The sequence below is a fragment of the Furipterus horrens genome, unplaced genomic scaffold (genome assembly GCF_987537825.1).
Source record: "Furipterus horrens unplaced genomic scaffold, mFurHor1.1.pri manual_scaffold_24, whole genome shotgun sequence".
NCBI lineage: Eukaryota > Metazoa > Chordata > Mammalia > Chiroptera > Furipteridae > Furipterus > Furipterus horrens.
In genome coordinates, this window is record NW_028327194.1 from 1,033,341 (window position 1) to 1,050,035 (window position 16,695).

Here is a 16,695-nt window from a genome sequence, read left to right on the forward strand (position 1 = left end):
TTGGGGGAACCCTTGGTAAAATATATGACTGTTTAACTACTACACTGAAACTAAGACAAAATATTATTGAGTTGTCAAATGTAATTGAAAAATAAAATTTGAAAGAATAGTTTAGAGATTAGGATTTATTTAGGTATAATTCATGTGTTTTCAAATCAGGAAACTGATTGGGGACGTAACTCTTATGGGATTATCTTTACTCCAACTAGTTTTAAAGCCATTTTTTAAAAAATTAATTTTATTTTTAGGGAGAGGGGAAGGAAGGGAGAGAGAGAGAAACATCGATGTGTGGTGGCCTCTCACACCCCCCCAACTTGGGACATGGCCCGCAGCCCAGGCATGTGCCCTGACTGGGAATCGAACCAGCGACCCTTTGGTTTGCAGGCTGGTGCTCAGTCCACTGAGCCACACCAGCCAGGGTTCAAATTAGTTTTAAAAGCTCTTACCAACCTCAGTGGCTCATTTTCTTCCCTTTCGTTTTAAAGGCGGATGCGCATTATTCCATCCTGTCCCTTCTCCTGTGTCTGTCTGAGTCTCCTTCCAACTGCAGTTATGTGGAAACACGTAGAGACAAAGAAGTGGGTGCGTTATCCAGTGCTTCAGTGTGTGAAAATAAAAGAGAAATTTGTTTCACTGTTTAATTGTTAGACATTGAGATTTTACAAAACTTTGTAAAAACCTATGAAACTAAAATATCTGTGTCACGTTGTGTACAATCGTAATTGCAAATTTTCATTTGAAATATGAATTCTGACTTTGTAACTTGAACCACTTTCAATTATACTCATATACAGAGAAAAATTTACTTTTGAAGATAAAGAAATTAAAAATGTATTTGAATCATTTCCCAAGTGCACTTTACTTTGAGTTTTGGAAGACTTTTCTTATACTTCTGGGTTTTTTCACACGTATTTGGTAAAGCTGATGAGATTCTTGTTAAATTTTAGAAAAGAAAGATGATTTTGACTGGGGAAAATGCTTGATGGAAGGTGAAGAAATTGATCTTAGTCCGAACGGCAGTAGCTTTGCTGTTAAAAAATTCCAAGTGACGTGGGTGATTTTTATGGGTCCTCTTGTCCTGCAGCAACTCAGCCGAAACACGGACAGTCCTCAGTGAACAGGGTAGTTTCTCAGGGCGGATTTACTAAGGTTCTGCATCAGATCGTTAGCACTGGGCAGTTGAATGGAATGAATACCCTTAAATTATCCTTTGAGGAGCTCTGACTCGGGATTTTTGCCACCAAAAAGAATTCCATGCTGTAATAGTCACTTTCAAGACATTTAGAAAAAGTTTCATTTGGTGTAGTTGCTGCTTTTCTTCTGAAATTTTCCTAAGCTTTTAATATAAATAGCTTCAGGTGTTCTGCCTTCTAAGGGTAAGGTGTACTTCCTATTTTAATCAGAATTGGTCTGAAGAAAGCGAGGATGAAGAGGATCAACAGCCCTTGAGCAGAGAGGACTCGGGATTCAGGTGGATAGGACGCCATTAGAAGAACAAGATCACAACAGAAAACCGGGGCCACGTGTCAGCTGGAAAGGTACTGTGTATTCTTGGCTGCTGTCATTTTTTCTTTCCTTTCTTTTTTAAAAAAAATATTTTATTTATTTTTAGAGAGAGGGGAAGGAGGAAGAGAAACACTCAAGTGGGAGAGAAACGTCAGTAGTGTGCCTCTCACATGCCCCAACCAGGGACCTGGCTCGCAACTCAGGCATGTGCCCTGAGTGGGAATCGAACCGGTGACCTTTTGGTTTGCAGGTGGACAGTCAGCCCACTGAGCCACCCCAGCCAGGGTTGGCATCCCTTTCTAATAGAAAAGGTCTCTAGAAGGAAAGGCAAGCTTTGAGAATCAGTTCCATATTATCTAAGACATTGGTAAGCTCTGCCATCCTTAGAGAGTTTTTAAAATTAAATAAATGTTTTATTCATTGATTTGAGAGAAGAGAGAAACACTGATTTGTTGTTGCACTTATTTGTGCATTCATCCGTTGATTCTTGCATGTGCCCTGATCAGGGATCAAACTGCCACCTTGGTATATGGGACGATGTTCCAGCCAACTGAAGCACCCGGCCAGGGCTAAAACGGATCTTTTTAAATCATTAGGTCTTTCTTCTATAGTTGCCTAAGAGGTAGTGCTATAGAATTAATGTTGAAATGAGATTTAGACTGCAGTTTTGTTCTTTTCTTATAGTTCTGAGAACTTTGTTAGTCCTGAATGTTTTAGTTTATTTTTTATTGGAGGATGGCCTTTGCTCAGGTTGGTAAAAGAAAGGAAAAGATCTATGCCATTTAATTTTCAATTTGGATGTCTGCTTTTTCCACTTTAGTGAAGAGCTATGAACTTGTAGAATCTAGAAAGAGCTTGAAGCAACCTTATATATTAGATCAGCTAATCCTCCTACGCCAAAGACACAAAGTTGTTAAAGCTGATTTTAGCATCCTGATGATTTTCTGGTTTTCTTTTCTTTATTTTTTTAAAGATTTTATTTATTTACTTTCAGAGAGAGTGGAAGGGAGAGAGAAAGAGTGGTAGAGAAACATCAATGTGTGGTTGCCTCTCACACTCCCCCAACTGGGAACGTGACCCACAACCCAGGCATGTGCCCTGACTGGGAATCGAACCAGTGACCCCTTGGTTCACAGGTAGGTGCTCAATCCACTGAGCCACACCAGCCAGGGCTCTTTCCTTTCATTCTACCCTTAGGGTAGAGTGTGGATTAATCGGTGCAGAGCCTGCCATTGTCACTGGCTTGTCCAGGGCCTTGCATTTATTTCCTTGCCATTGGTATTTCATGCTCAACTGTGTCCCCAGTGATGAGCGCCTGTTCTGATGGAGAGGATGTCTGTGTTCTCACAGGTGTTGGTTGGTGGGTCCTGACTTTAAATCACATGCGGGTGTGTCGCTGTGTGTAAACTTGGACCTGTTCCTCTTTGCGTTGAAATCTAGGTGAAATCTGCCCATACCGCTCTGCAAACATTTCTTCTGTTTCTCCAACCTGTTGTGGAGGATTCTGCCCTTTGCAACCAGATGTTTTTGTTTGTGCACCCCTGTGGACTGTCACAACATGATTGACCCCTTTGCTTGCTTTTCTTTTGGGTTCCATGTTCTTTCTGCCCAGCTTCACCCTTCAGACTTCTTTGGATGACTAGATACTAATTCCTAGGTTTTAGAAATTGCAAAGATCCTTTTGTAGTTAGTCACCTAACTGTGGACATTTTGCAAGGTATCCTCCAAAGTCATCTTGGACAATTTCAAACGTGTGAATTTTCCATGGTGTGATTAGTATTTGTGGCTTGATACTTTTTCTACAAAAGCATGCCCTTCTTTTTTCCGTTTGCTTTTTTTACAGCTTGGGGTTAGTCTCTAGGGACCACCAGGCCCATCGTTACGTCTGAAGTGAGGTTAAAGAATCCAGCTTATTTTTTTCTCCGTGCCCTGAGCCAGTTTTCCCAGCAGCATCTAGTCAATAGTGCTTTCTTCCCATGTTGCTCTGTGGTTCCACCGTTATCCTATATCAAGACACGCATTTATTTCTGAACATTCCATTCTCTTGCCTTAAAAGTGAGCTGCCGAGGAGCAAATGTTTCTATTTATATGGCTCGGTAATATGTGTCAACACATAGAAGGCAAGTTCCCCCTCACCTCCTCTACTCTTTTCCAGAGCTGGCTTAGCTTTCTGTGGACTTTCATTCTTCCATAGACATTTCAGAAGCAGTATGATAAGTTCCATTTTTAAAATCCCGCTGGGATTTCTATTGGGATTGTATTGAATTTATAGGTTTGGCTTAGGGAAGATTTGACATCCGTCCTGTGAAAATATCTACATTTCTTCTAATTCTTTGTTTTAACTGGAGTTTGGAAATTTTCTTTATAAAGATCTTAAGTATGTATTTGTTAATTTCCACAGTGTTAACGGTTTTTGTTGTGAGTGGCTGTTCATTGCGTGTGTAGAACACTATTGGCTTTTGTAAATTGTTCTTATATCCAACTTTCTTGCTGAACTTTCATTTTCATTATAACAGTTTATTCCGTTAGTTTTTTTGTATGGATCAGCATCTTCTGCATATATTGACAGTTTCTTCTCCCTCTACTGGTTCTTATATGTTATGTCTTCTTCAGGCCGTGTTAACAGTGTCTCTTTTCTAGCCAGCACCCTAGTCTACAGAGGAAGCGGGGGCACAGGAAGTGGGTAGGTTTCATCCTAAGAGGATTGCCCCTGAAATTCCTCTGTGAAATGTGAAGGGTTCGCATATAGGTTCTGGGTATGCGGCCTTTATAAAATTGAGACAATTTCATTCTATTCCTGTTTTTCTAGGACTCTTTAATCAGGAATGAATATTGAATTTATAAAATTCTATTCTTTATTTGGAAGATAATCCTATAATATTTTAACTTTACTCTATTATTACATTGATAGATTTTCTGATAGTAAATCATCCCCGAATTCCTGAGCTACAATTCCTTGATCATTCTGTCATTTTTATTTTTTCACTGCATTATTGGATTGGGTGAACTACTTTAAAATTTTTTTCTCAATTTTTCAATTACAGTTGACATTCAATATTATATTATCTTCAGGTGTATAGGATAGTGGTTAGACATATATATAACTTAGTGACCCCCGCACCCCCATAAGCCTTGAACGCATCTGAAACCATACACAGTTATTACAGTATTATTGGCTATATTCCTTGTGCTGTACTTTACATCCCCATGACTATTTTGTAATTACCAATTTCTATTTTTTTGCTTTTTTTAAAGTATATTTTATTGATTATGCTGTTAAGTTGTCTCGATGTTTTTCCCTTTGCCCCCGCCCGATACCCCCTTCCCTCCAGCAATCCACACCTCACCCCTATTAGTTCATGTCCATTGATCGTGCATGTAAGTTCTTTGGCTTCACCCTTTCCTGTATTATTCTTAACTTCCCCCTGTCTATTTTGTTCCTACCCATTTTGCTTCTTAGTCCCTGTACCATTTCCCCATTTCTCCCCTTTCCCTCCCAGCTGATCACTCTCCAAATGATCCCGCACCTATGATCTATTCCTGTTCTGGTTGTTTGCTTAATTTATTTTTATTTTTATTTTTTAGATTCAGTTGTTGATAGTTGTAAGTTTGTTGTTATTTTAATGTTTATAGTTTTTATCTTTTTCTTAAATAAGTCCCTTTAACATTTCATATAATAAGGGCTTGGTGATGATAAACTCTTTTAGCTTTACCTTCTCTGGGAAGCACTTTATCTGCCCTTCTATTCTAAAGCATAGCTTTGGTAGGTAGAGTAGTCTTGGTTGTCGGTCCTTGCTTTTCATCACTTTGAATACTTCTTGCTAGCTTCTTCTAGCCTGCAAAGTTTCTTTTGAGAAATCAACTGATAGTCTATGGTGGAGGTGCCACACACACCCTAGGCTCGGTTGGAAGTTGCTCTGTCCAGGAGAGGCTTCGTGACCACAGTGGAACAGACTTACCCAGGACACTTTGTCATGTCTGGGGGAAGGAAGGTGACTGCCTCTCTAGTGGAGACCAGCAGCCAAACCTTCATCCCTCATTTCTTTTATTGAGGAGGATACATATGAGAGATACAAGGCTAAAATTCTTAAATTGCCTATTGTATTCAGTTGTTTGACAGTAACCGATAACATACACTAAATCAGGAATCACACTGACCGATTAGAGTCAAAGTCTATAAAACATTCGGACCAGGTGCAGGGTCCCATATACTCCCTGCTAAAGATAGCTTACACCACATTGCTGATAAGAAAAGCAGAGCAAGTTCTAAAGCATAATGAGCATGATGAGCGCTCTTTGATCTAATTCCCATGGCAACAACCCTCTGAGTGGTTGACAGTGACATTCCGCATGCAGCCTTATGTTGAGACATAGAGTCAAGAGTGGCCAGGATGCTGGCGGCTCGTCATGCTCGGGCCGGGTCTACAATTCCTTAAACCGTGAGGAGTGGTTGCCCACAATAGTTTTATGGGAACTCCTTTGTAGGTAACTCTCTTATTTTCTCTTGTTGCTTTTAAGATTCTCTCTTTATCTTTCGCCTTTGGCATTTTAATTATGATGTGTCTTGGTGTGGTCCTCTTTGGGTCTAGCTTGTTTGGGACTCTCTTTGCTTCCTGGACTTGTATGTCTATTTCCTTCACCAAATTTGGGAAGCTGTTTTTCATTTTTTCAAATAGGTTTTCAGTCTCTTGCTCTTTCTCTTCTCCTTCTGGCTCCGCTAGGATTCAGATGTTGGTATGTTTAAAGTTGTCCTAGAGGTTCAATTCTTGTCTCTTCTTTCTGTTTTGGGTACATGTTTATTTCTTCTTTTTGTTCCAAATTGTTGATTTGAATCCTGGCTTTCTTCCTATCACAGTTGGTTCCTTGTATATTTTTCTTCATTTCACTTTGTATAACCTTCACTTTTTCATTGATTTTGTGGCTGTACTCAATAATTTCTTTGAGCATCCTGATTACCAGTGTTTTGAACTCTGCATCTGATAGGTTGGCTATCTACATTTCATATATTTCTTTATCTGGGGTTTTGTTCTGTTCTTTCATGTGGGCCATATTTCTTTGCCTCTTCAATTTAGCAGCCTCCCTGTGTTTGTTTCTGTGTACTAGGTAGAACTGCCTTGACTCCGTGTCTTGGTAGCGTGGCCTACTGTAGTAGGTGTCCTATAGGGTCCAGTGGCACAGCCTCCCCTATCACCCAAGCTGGGAACTTGAGGTGTGCCATTGGTGTGGGCTGAGTACACCTTCCTCTTGTAGTTGAGCCTTGGTTGCTGTTGGCAGGTTATGGCGGTGGTGCCACACACACCCTAGGCTCAGTTGGAAGTTGCTCTGTCCAGCAGAGGCTTCGTGACCACAGCAGAACAAACTTACCCAGGAGACTTTATTATGTCTGGGGGAAGGAAGGTGACTGCCTCTCTAGTGGAGACCAAACCTTCATCCCTTATGCCTTTTATTGAGGAGGATACATACGAGAGATACAAGGCTAAAATTCATAAATCGTCAATAGCCATTAGGCGTTTGACAGTAACAGATAACACATACCAGTACAGGGGCCACAGTGACCAGCCTGTGTCAGGGTCCATAAAACATCTTGACCAGATGCAAGGTCTCATATACTCTTTGCTAGAGGTTGTTTATGTTACCTTACTGATAAGGAAAGCAGAGCAAGTTCTAAAGCATAATGAGCATAACAAGCATCCTTGGATCCAATTCCCATGGCAACCCTCTGCGTGGTTGTCCATCATGCTCCACACACAGCCTATGTTGAGACTTAGAGACGAGTATGACCAGAAAGCTGGCGGCTCGTCGTGCTCAGGCCGGGGCTGCAGTTCCTTAAACCACGAGGAGTGGTTGCCCACAGCAGGTCAGTGGGAGGGACTAAACCGGGCCAGTCAGCTGCAAGGATTGCCTGTGACCACTGACCACCACCCTCCACCCTCCGTGGAGGATCAGCTGTGCAGGGTCAGGGTGGTGGCTCTCTGACGTTGTCTGTAGCTGTCCAGTGGGTGCATTGGCCCTGGGGTTTTCCCGGGTGGTACAGGCCAAGGTCAGCCCCCACCTGTTTTCTGCCCCGGGCGCCCTGGCTGAGCTATAAAGCAATCTGAGATGGCTGCTACTTGTGCTGGGCTTGGAGATTCCCAGGGGAAGCCAAGGTGTGAATCTAGGCTGGTTGCTGCTAATGCTATGCTGGAGGCTCACTGAGGCCGGCTGTTGCTTATTTGAGAGGATTTAGGAAGTTGTGAACCAGGAGCCAACAGCAGCCATTCATATGGAAACGGAGCTTGGGTGGGCCGGTAAGTTCAGTGGGGAGGAGTCTCTGGGCCTCATGTTCGCCAGGTTGATGGAGTCTCAGATATGTCAACAGCCTGACAGCTCTGTTATGGGAGGCTTTAGAAGAGACACAATGGCCTCTGCTGGCCTTGATGCCAGACACTTCAGTTCCTCCCTGTGTGCCACTGGTACCTTTCAAGCTGCTACCCCGGTGCCGGAGCTCAGAGGGAGTGAGTCTGAGCACGTGAGTCTGTGTGGGGGTTCTTTAAGAGGAACTGCTTTGGGCTCCAGCAGTTGATTGCACTGACTCAATCCCCGCTAGTTTTTGCAGCCATAAGTTGCGGGGACTTATCTTCCTGGGACTGGAACCCTGGGCTGGGGGCCTGGTGTGGGGCTGGGTCCCCTCGCTCCTGAGATGTCCCTTCCCAATCCTAATCCACCACACGTGGGTGAGGGGCCAGCCCATTCCATGTCTGTGCCCCTCCTACTTTTCTCGATGGATGTGGTTTCTTTAATTCTGTATGTTAGATTTCCATCCAACTCGATTTCTGATGGTTCTGGCTGATGGTTATTCTATATTTTAGTTGTAATTTTGATGTGGTTGTGTGAAGAGGTGAGTCACATCTGCCTCTGCCACCATCTTGACTGGCTCCTCCAATTTCTAGTTCTCAATTCCTTCACCTTTTCACTCAGCTCCCCAACCCCCTTCCCATCTGGTGACCATCAGTCTGTTCTCTGCATCTATGAGTCTGCTTCCATTCTGTTCATTTATTTTGGTTTCTTGATTCCACATATAAGTGAAATCATATGGTATTTGTAGGACTCATTTCATTTAGCATGATGCCTTTAAGGCCATCAGTTTTGTCAATAATGGTAAGATTCCATTCTTTTTTATGGTCGAGTGATATTCCATTATATATGCACCATTTCTTTATCCAGTCGTCTATGTAGGAAACAAGGACATAGTGACTCCCAGACCAGTACAAAATCGGCAATAACAAAGGGCAGATGTAATTAGAGGATCTCTGAGAGGGGAGCTGACAGCACTGGCCTATCTACAAACCACAGGAGGGGCGTTTAGATGCACGTGTTAGGTTGTAACTCCGGAGTGACCAGTAATGAGGAAACCGGCAAGGAGGAGAGGGGAGGGTGAGCTGATCCTCTCACTTTAGGGCGAGGAAGCTAATCAATTTCATTTCAGCGTGGGGATGCTAAGACTATAAAACCAGCCATCTTTGCGCACATTCTCCTGGCTGTGAGGGTGCGCCCGGCTCTGCAGACTCGTAAGTGAAGGCCTCGCTTCGCTGCTCAAGTCCTGTGTCCCAGTTTTTTTATTGTGAGCGTTTCTCACCTCTATCAGGGGACACTTCGGTTGCTTCCACATCTTGGCAAGTCTGCACGCCCTTTAAGTGGGCTCCTTGGTTTCTATTAGACTCCCATTGTTACAGAAACAGGGGAGTCGAAAAACAAACCCCAGAGTTTGCGGCTAGGAGATAGGGAAAAGGAAGCAGCTTTCAGGATGCCCTTGCAGGCTTGGAGCTACTGGCTGGAAACATTGTTGCAAAGATCCGCTTTACTTCCAAGGCTCAGGAAGATGGGAGGGATCTTGGACTGTGGAATGGTACGGAAGGAGCCTACAGAGCCTGCGTAGGGTTCTGTGAAAGGTCAGAACTGCTTGCAACACCCACTGCCTCAGAGGACGCAGTGAGGGAGAAAGAAGCAGCTGCAGACATGTTAGCGGGGCTCTGAGGCTGGCTCCGGCTCTCTGGGGCTTGCTTTTTCTCTGGCCCTGGCTCTCGTGGGCTCCCTCCATGTGGCTTAGAGGAACAGGTTTTTCCAGACTGCTTTAAGAGGCTGGCTCTGGCTCTCATGGACTCCCTCCACGTGGCTTGGAGAAGGGGTCTCCAGGCTGCTTAAAGAAGAAGCTCTCGCCATGCGGTTCTGAGAAGGAGAGGAGATCCATGAGGTTTGCAGGAAGAAGGCAGTTTACAAGGAGGCTGAGAATCCAGGCGGTTGTGCATTGAAAGCTGGAGGGCACCACAGCACAGAAAGGACCTCCCCAATCAGAACTGAGTGGATTGGCGGCTACTGGTAAAGCTGAACTGTGCCTAGGAAGTAGGGAAATGGTGTTCCTGACTTTCCTAAGACGGGCCAGGTCTGGGAGGGGCCGGCAGAACTATGTGCAAATAAACAATTCTTTTTCTTTTCACCAAACTCTGGTATTGAGAGTTATGGTTCTGGCCGCGGGCAATCGGGCCCCTAACTGAACAGGCCGTGGGTTCTGTTTCCATCGGAGCAGCCCAGGGGTCCTGTTACACCATCTCCCCTGGATGAACAGAGTTCCTGCTTGTTTTCACAGCCAGATATTGTGGGGTCTCCTCCTACCAGCACTAGAAGCCCAGGCAGGGGAGCTTGTTGTGGGGCTGGGAGTTCTGGCCCCTCGGGGGGAACCTTAGCAGCCAGGACATCCCTCCTGATTCTCAGCTACCACATATGGGTGTGGGACCCGTCTTAGCGTGACTTCTTTCTGGATGACTTGTGTTCAACTAGACTTCAGGCTGTTCTCAATGATGGTTGTTCTGTAGTGTAATTGTAATTTTGGTGTGGTTGTGGGAGGAGGTGAGCACAGTGCTTACCTATTTTTTTTTTTTTTTAGATTTTATTTATTTTCAGAGAGGGGAGAAGGGAGGGAGAAAAAGAGGGAGAGAAACATTAATGTGGGGAACATCAACCCATTGCCTCTCACATACCCCAACTGGGGACCTGGCCCAAAACCCAGGCATGTGCCCTGACAGGGAATCGAACCGGTGACCCTTTGGTTTACAGGCCGGCGCTCAAACCACTGAACCACACCAGCCAGGGCTATGATAACTCTTCTTTTTTTCCGAACCCTGACCCACCAGCAGTACTAGTCCCCTACAATAACTTTTAAAACCGTTTATATGAAGATAGGTAAGGATATTAAGAGACTTGAAGAAAAGGAAGAAAATGGAGCCTAACTGTTATTTTAAGAGAGCCTTTTTCTGTTGAATATTTGAGTGGAGTCATGAGTTCAGGTATTGTTGCCAAATCGCTTGTGTTTTTTCGTTAACGCCTAACCGAAGCCTTAACTTCCCTGCAGCGGACGAGCCGGACGCCCGCAGCTGGCTGGAGCAGCACGTGGTCCGCCAGTACTGGCCGGCGCGCTCCCCGCGGCTCCCCCACAGCTCGCACTTGCACTCCAATCTAGCTGCTGTCTGGTAAGAGCCTGGTTTCTTCATTTAATGTGTTAACAGAAGGAACTCCGGCTGGGGCCCTGCCGGAGCTGAATCTCTGGCAGGCGCCCACTTTGGGTTTAGGTTGGCATTGGACCCCTGCCTCCCCGTCTGTCCCCAGCAGCCAGTGAGTGGGGCCTTCCCACTAAAGCGGCCACCTGTACGGAGCGGCAGTGGGGGACCGCGTAGTGCCAGTCGGATGCGCACTGCTGCCCGGGGCCTCTGGCCTGAGCGCCTGCTGCTGGGTTGGCTTTTCAAGGGCCCAGTGCTGTCCCCAAACAAGGCCCCTGCTCCGCTGGCATCCAGATAGAGGCCTGAGTGAGTGACCTCTGTTGGGTGGGGGACAGAGATGTTGTAGTGGCTGCCAGTCAGGCGCTGTGGCATTGTGAGAGCTGATGAGAAAGAGATGTCATTGTCAGCGGGTCCTGCCAGTATGGGCACAGTGACACAGTGCCTGTGGTCACCGTCCTGAGGCAATGCAGCGAGGATGGGATAAGTTTACTCGGGGATACCTGTGTCCCAGGCCAGCAGCACAGGGTGGCTGCACTGCCTCTGGCTGCCTTCCTCCATCACAGGCTTGGCCCCCTTAGCAGGGTCGAGTCCTTGGTGATGAGAATGGGGCCGGCCCCTGCGGGCACCACGGGCACAAGTCGTGCTCCCCGCGCATGGGGCCTCACTCTGCTGACAGTGCTCCTTTCCTGGCCCCCGTCACTGAGCTCGGCCCCCTTGCTGTGCTGCACCAGGCCTGTCCTGCTTGGTCTCTGCCCAGTCACTCCCCCTCAGCCCAGTGACCGGGGGCCATCCAGCCACCCACCGCATTGTGTACAGAAAGGGGCCACACTCCTGACAAGCTCGGGGGGCCCGAATGGCGGCCTTGCAAACTTGGACACCGAAAGGAACCACACAGGATGGTCTGAAATGAAAACTTACTAAAAGCAGGTCGTGGCGGGCAGTCATGGCCGAGGCTGGACTCTTCCCTGGCAAAGGTCATCTGTGCCTAATTAAGCCTGTCCGTTGTCTTTTTGCATCTAAGATAAGCTGCCTTTGGAAGGTCCGAGTGACTTCCTTTTTCCGGACCCCTCAAAGCACAGGCACCGCACCAGAGGGAAACCACAAACCCCCTCCCTTTTACCATCGTGTTAACTGTTGATTGTTTACTGTCCTGTACCCACCTGTGTGAAAGAAGTACGTGTCTGTCATTTTACTTTTTATCGGATTGCAGAGATTCCCCTCTCCTCCCCACCCCGCCAGCTTTGCTTTCTCCGCCTCCCTAATCTATCACCAGTGGATTTTTTTTAAAAATAATAATTTATTTATTTGTTTAATTTTATTTTTTTAGAGAGAGGGGAAAGAAGAAAGAGAGGGAGAGAAAGCTCACTGTGTGGTTGCCTCTCACTCGTGCCCCCAACTGGGGACCTGACGTGCAACCTAGTCATGTGCCCTGATTGGGAATCGAACCAGCAACACTTGGCTCGCAGGCCGATGCTCAATCCACTGAGCCACGCAGCCAGGGCTACCAGTGGATTTCATGCGCCCTGCTGACGTCTTCTCTTGATTATAATGTATAAAATAAGGTACAAAACTGCCATTTTCTGGAGAATTTTCTCATCCGTTGAGGTTTTGCTTCCCGGCAGCTGTCATCAGTTTCAGGTTTGGATGTTTCTTAGGTTGACGGCATCGGGCCCACAGCCTGGACCTGAGATTGGACAGAAAGCAAATCCCGCATGAGTAGCCCCTCGGTTTCCCTGCCCTCTCACTGTGTGACAACACAGAGCCTCGCACGTGTCGCTGCACCCCATCTGTGCACTTATTAGACCGTCTCAGCCTGGGGATGGCTGGATGCTGGGATTCTGTGGTCATAGGCAAGAATGTTTTCTTGAAAATGGACATGAGTGTGTGTCTTAACTGTGTGTGTAGATATGTAATTTATTTTTGTTGATTGATTTTAGAGGAAGGGGGAGAGAGAAACACTGATGTGTTGTTCCACTTATTGATGCATTCACTGTTTGCTTCCTTATGTGCCCAGACCAGGGATTGAACCCGCAACCTTGGCATATCAGGATGCGGCCAGGGCTGTGGATACATAGTTTTTGCTAGTGGGGGAATAGAAAACCCATCGCACATTTTCCCTAAGATCCCCCCGCAAAAAAATAAAAAATAAAAGGCGTTCACAGAGGCTTTTATGCTTCCCATGTAGCTGTGCATGAGGAACAGGCAGTGTCCGGCCGAGGTGTGGGGTGTGGGCACCCTTGGGGGCTAGCAGGCAGCTCACGTGCCCCTCACGGATGCAGGAGCGGAGCGTTTTCTCCAGAGCTGAGTCCTCCGTGACCGTGGGCACTGCCTCCCTTCACACGCACCCAGCCCAGCTCACCTGGAGGGAGACCCAGGCCACCTCCGGTTTGCGCACCTTCTTGCCATTAAACTGAGACAGAAACCCATCCTTGGGCTGAGGAGGAAATTGGGCTGGTGCTTGTGCCACAGATTCAGAGAAATGCCTGCCGTTTGTCCTACAGCTGTCCTCCTACACCGCCCCTCCTGCCCCTGGCCCCGCCCTGTCCCTGGGAAGTCCAGGCACTGGCTTGTGCACCTTGAAGCCTTTAAACTGCAGCATCGACTGGCTGGGGAAGTAAAAAGTTTATGCTTTGTCTGTCCTTTGGGGAAAAAAAAAATTTGATGTTAATTTTGGTTTGATGTATGATTTAGATCAAGTACATCCCTGAAATTTAAACTGACCGTGTCTTTAACAGTGTTAGCTGAACAGTTTTTAATTATATTTTATTTTTTAAATGAACATACTGTTTTAATTTTAATTTCTCTTTTGATTTTCAACGTAAATGGATTGCTATAAGGCCATTTATTTGATTTCCATTTCAGTGCACTTACTGCAGAAACACCATTACCATTTTGACCAGAAAAAATAAAAAGGATACATAGTTTAAGTACTTACATCACTTAGCAATAAACGTAACAGTTGGCATCACTCTGAAAGTGCCTCCTGGGAGTATTATAGGTGACTCGCGAAAATGGATATGGCAGGGCCTTTAGAGCCTGTGTTATGTTTATTTGCTTTTTGAGTGCTGGTTAAATCACCATTAAATTGCATAAATTCTTTGAGAAGTAATTTTACCAAATGAGAAACCTTTGCATTGACGTTTGATATTTTCTTTGTAATAGGGACCAACACTTGTACAGCAGTGACCCGCTATACCTCCCGGACTACAGTGTTTGTCACTGAGACGCAGGTTATTCGGGAAACCCTGTGGTAAGTCCTGTTGACCTAATTAATAGCCTAGAAGACTTTATTAGTGGTTTAAAGTGAAGTGTTCAGGCCCCGGCTGGTGTGGCTCAGTGTATTAAGTGATGGCCTGTGAACTGAAAGGTCACTGGTTTGATTCCTAGTTAGGGCACGTGCGTGCGTTGCGGGCAGTTCCCCAGTTGGGGGTGTGTGAGAGGCAACTGATCAATGTATCTCTTGCACATGGATGTTTCTCTCCCTCCCTTTCTCCCTCCCTTCCCCCCTCTAAAAATAAATAAATAAAATCTTTAAAAAAAGAAAAGTGTTCAGGGGGTTTTCACATGCAAACCAGAAACAGGCCTTTAGGTATGAACCCTAAAAAGTTCCCAGGAGGCACCTGACTTGCACTGGGGGACCTGAGAAGCCCAAACTTTATTTTCAGCCATGGAGATTGAGATTTTGATGTGTTTGCTTTTTTTCCCCCCATTTTGAATAGCTTAATAAATATATCATTTTAACTAGTCTAAGTCATCACTTTTCTAATATGTGAGTTCAAAGCAAGGTTTCTACTTTGCTACTTACTGCTTGTAATAGGCAGAACATATCATGAAAGTAGCCTGTGCCCCACACCTGGAGACCAGGAGGTAAGAAATCAGATTGTGTTCCCACAAAAAGGAAACTGAAAAGCATGACATGTAGAACTGTCATTCTGAGATCTCCAGGTTCCAGTCCTCTGCCAGAAGGCTTGATATTGATGTTCTTAAAAACAGGAGCATCTGCCCTGGCTGGTGTGGCTCAGTGGATTGATCACTGGCCTGTGAACCAGGGGTCGCTGGTTCGATTCCCAGTCGGAACACATGACTGGGTGAAACCGCACATTGATGTTTCCTTCCCTTTCTCATTCCCTTCCCCTCTCTCTAAAAATAAATACATAAAATGTTTAAAAACAAAACAAAAATAAAGCAGAAGGGTCTGTGTGGACTGTCCCCTATGTGAGGAGATGCTTTGACAGCACTCTTGAACTCCTCTCTAAGGATATTGAAATATATTAAGTGTTAGGTAATCAGATTAAAAGATTAATGTCTTCTGTTTTCTAATTATCGGCCCTTTTTGCTCCCCCCTAATTCTGAGTCTTTTATTACAATTCTTAATCACTGCTGTAGTGAATATTTTTCTATACTGAAAGTACACAGATATTTCCTATTTCTTTTCAGGCTACTTTCAGGAGTCAAAAAGCTCTTTATATTTCAGTTGGCAGATGGGAAGGTAACTGTGAGAAACAACATTACAGTGACCCATTTGACACATGTAAGTTAATTGTAGAATATTCTTTAAGGAAATACCAGATCACATGAGGTTACAAATTTGGGTCATCTGACCAGAAATTATCTGTATGAGAAGCAGGTGAGACCTGTAGGGCCAATCTATCTACTCGCACTTGGATTCAGTTGGAAAAACATTTTTTAAATATTTAACTTACTTATTTTTAGAAAGGAGGAAGAGAGGGATAAAAAGAGGAAGAGACACATCAGTGTGTGGTTGCCCCTCACACGCCCCCAACTGGGGACCTGGCCCACAACCCAGGCATGTGCCCCGACTGGGAATCGAACCAGCAACCCTTTGGTTCACAGGCCGGCACTCAGACCACTGAGCCACACCAGCCCAGGTTCAGTTGGAAAATTTTATCTGCATGTGTGTAGTAGTCAGGAAGCACGTCCCCCTCAGTGTGAGTATTTAGGGTTACATCTTGTCACAGCCACGGGAATTACTTGCCCCGTTTCATTGTCCTAGGAGATGGTGGCTGCTCTGCGGGTCAGGCTGTGCTGCCACTACCTGCATCGTGGGTGCGGGGCGTGTGGCCGGTTCCCAGGGCGCTTTGCTCACAGCCGAGCGCCCTTTCTCAGACCCAGGAGGCGACCATTGCACTGGTGAGCCTTCTCTGTGACGTTCAGAGTAGGCAAAAGTTGTGGTTTCAGTGTCCAGACATAGTCACTGAGCTGTGCTCTGTCCCGGCTTTGCCCCGCAGGTCGGCTTTGTGAAAGAAGCCATCATGAAGGTGTTGAACTTGGCTCTCATGTTTGTGGAAGGTTGGCAGGCGGGCCTGGGGGCTTGGCGGTGAGTATGTGGCTTTGGGGCCTCCGCGCTGTGAGCGTTTTAATGGGCTTCATCTGTGAGGCTTTGTTTTATCTTGGCAACACGTCACTTACCACTTCTGTTTAAGGAAAGGATTGAAGAATCTGCTCACCTAAAAGAGGCAGCATCAGAGATTATGTGATTCTTTTTTTTCTTTAAACACAGAAGTGTTTTTTTTTTTTTAATCAGTTTATTTTTAGAGAGAAAGGAAGGGAGAGAAACATCAATATGTGGTTGCCCCTGGGGACCTGGCCCACAACCCAGGTGTGTGCCCGGACGGAAACTCAAACCAGCAACCCCTTG

General features: G+C 45.6%; 1 long non-coding RNA gene across 1 annotated transcript; it reads left to right on the top strand.

Moving 5' to 3' along the window:
• Positions 1-1,492: 1,492 nt before the first annotated feature.
• On the top strand, positions 1,493-15,561 carry LOC149990129 (uncharacterized). The gene is made up of 4 exons (XR_016508922.1): positions 1,493-1,538; positions 10,892-11,009; positions 14,199-14,286; positions 15,474-15,561. It is a non-coding gene; the product is annotated as an uncharacterized LOC149990129 (long non-coding RNA).
• The last annotated feature ends 1,134 nt before the right edge of the window (positions 15,562-16,695 follow it).